This window comes from Benincasa hispida, unplaced genomic scaffold, assembly GCF_009727055.1.
Source record: "Benincasa hispida cultivar B227 unplaced genomic scaffold, ASM972705v1 Contig855, whole genome shotgun sequence".
Taxonomy (NCBI): Eukaryota; Viridiplantae; Streptophyta; class Magnoliopsida; order Cucurbitales; family Cucurbitaceae; genus Benincasa; species Benincasa hispida.
This window is the reverse complement of record NW_024065189.1, coordinates 36,419-38,947: the sequence shown is the minus strand read 5'-3', so window position 1 is coordinate 38,947 and position 2,529 is coordinate 36,419. Positions and strand designations below refer to the sequence as shown.

The window sequence follows — 2,529 nt, the reverse complement described above, 5'->3', positions numbered from 1 at the left end:
TAAAGTACAACTGGTTACAGGCTGTCATTATTAATCTTCAAGTAAAGCTTTGAATTGTTATCTCTTTCTTGGGCATTCGTGTGCATCTCATTCTCGTCATCTTCTTCATTTAAATCGGCTAAATGAACATTGTAGATCATTATAATATTCAAATTTCATGGTTACTTCATCTATAACATTTCATCTCTGTTTGTACTTAAATCCATCATCATGTTGTCGATTAAGATGTGTGACTTCATAAATCCCTTAGTATAAGTTTGACTGCGTCTCCATTGATATACCCATTGTCGATTGAGTAAAAATTAATTATTAACTATCAAAATAATAATATTAATTATAAATTAATTACAAATATTTAATAAAAATGAGTAATTTTATATTTAAAGTTATTGATTACATAATTAGAATGTATGCAATTTGATGAATTTATATAAATAAATGATGTATTGATTAATAAACATCAAATAAGTTTAGAAAATAAAATATAACTTTTATGATTAAAAAATAAACGAAAATTATAATTAATACAAATGATAAATAATTATAAATTAATAGTATTAATAATCGGTTCTTAAACGGTTTATTATATGCCTCATTAAGTAATTAATTAATTCTAAGAGTATGAAGATCATATTAAATAATTAAAATTCATATAATTTTCTAAATAAATAAATTTAAATATTCATATAATTAATTAATTTGAATAATACGAAATAAAAGAATAAATTCATGTATTAAAAGATGAGTGAGATTAGGCATCAAGAATACCTACATTTTGGAAATGGGGGTATCAAATCCATGGGTTATAAGGATCGAAATGTGGTGGCTAGTACCACACGCGATGGTAATCTCTTATAGGTCGAGTGTGTTTCTCTGTTTGAATTTGGCATCAACATAAATTTATTTACTCTTCTACCCTTTTTGGAAGAACTAAAATAATTATAAATATTTTATGTGAAATAACGAATGTGGAAATACAAAAACATTTTTAATTCATTAAAACTCAAATGTCATCTTTTATGGTAAAAAAACAACAATATTTCTAAATTCAAAAAAAATATAATCCTTATAATTATATATAGAATATAAATAATAAAATTTTAACATTATTTTGCAAATTTTTATATATATATAAATAAAACTAAATATATCTCCTTTTTCATCCTTATATTTTTTATTTAAATATAATTAAACAATGCCCTTAAGGACAGTTTAGTTTTCCTTGGATAGTCGAATCGATAAAATGAAAAAAACTGACTAAAAACGCCGTTTGCCGGGGATCGAACCCGGGTCACACCGCGTGAACAGGCGGAATACTTACCACTATACTACAACGACTTGCTTGTTAGAAGAGAAAAACAGTTTTAATTATATATAAATATATAGACTAAAAGGTAAGTAAAAAGAATGGAGATGCGGGGTATCGATCCCCGTACCTCTCGCATGCTAAGCGAGCGCTCTACCATCTGAGCTACATCCCCTGACAACGTTCAGAAGGACAATTATAATTTATATATAATATATATAAATCAAGTAAAATTATTTTTTTTTATTATAGATGATAAATAAACCTTATATCCACAGACACCATCCAAATTTCTCTCAAGACGACCAAGGAGTACCCCCACAAAGTTGGATGAAAATATATGGTTTTGCTCGATATGCAAAATTATTAAATTCTCATTAGAGCTTTATAAAAAAAAATTGGTAAAGATGAGAAAATTGTTAAACTATTTACAGATTTTAGTCTAAGAGACTTATTTGTTAGATGAGAAAAACGACCTCTCGGATGCTAAGCGAGTGCTCTACCATCTAAGCTACATCCTCTTTAGTTTAAGATTTATAATATATTAATTATATATAAGTATATAATTTGATAAAATTTAGGTTAGAATACATGAACATATTTATACATAAAAATCCTTATTTTTGCCAAAATGAAAATAGTTCAACTAATATATTTTTTGAGTGTTGTAGGGATGAAGTAAACCTTTGAATTATAGAGAGAACAATATTATCAATTACCACTCTACTTCAACGACTAATTTGTTAAAATAATAAAAGTCAATATATTTATATATATAATTGCTCATAAATTATATTGAACAAACCATATAAACGTCAGAATTATATTGAATAAATTGTTGTTCTTGCTAGATGATTGTACAAAGAAGAAACATCAAAGTCATCACATAGAGACTGGTATTGCAGCACTTAATTGTTAAAGTTTTTAAAATGGTTCTAAATGTATTTTTGAGCTTTTCCAGGTTACGTTTGGCATTGTCTTCGTTTTGTCAAAAAATCATTTGCAAAAAATCTTAACTCGTTTGGTAAAATATATTTAAATTAAATTTATTAAAACCACATTTAAAAATACAGTTAATTTCATTGTTACTTTTAAAAGCAGTATCTATTAGCTTTTAGATTCTCCTCAAATCAGGTAGAATTTTTAATTAATATTTTGTTTTCAATTTTATCCTTTAAAAAGAAGATTTATTTGATATATTATCTATTTCTCTCCTAATCAAG

At 25.5% G+C, this 2,529-nt stretch overlaps 1 non-coding gene across 1 annotated transcript; it reads right to left on the bottom strand.

Moving 5' to 3' along the window:
• Nucleotides 1–1,408: 1,408 nt before the first annotated feature.
• Nucleotides 1,409–1,481, bottom strand: TRNAA-AGC. Its single transcript has one exon. It is a non-coding gene; the product is annotated as a tRNA-Ala (tRNA).
• Between the last annotated feature and the right edge of the window lie 1,048 nt (nucleotides 1,482–2,529).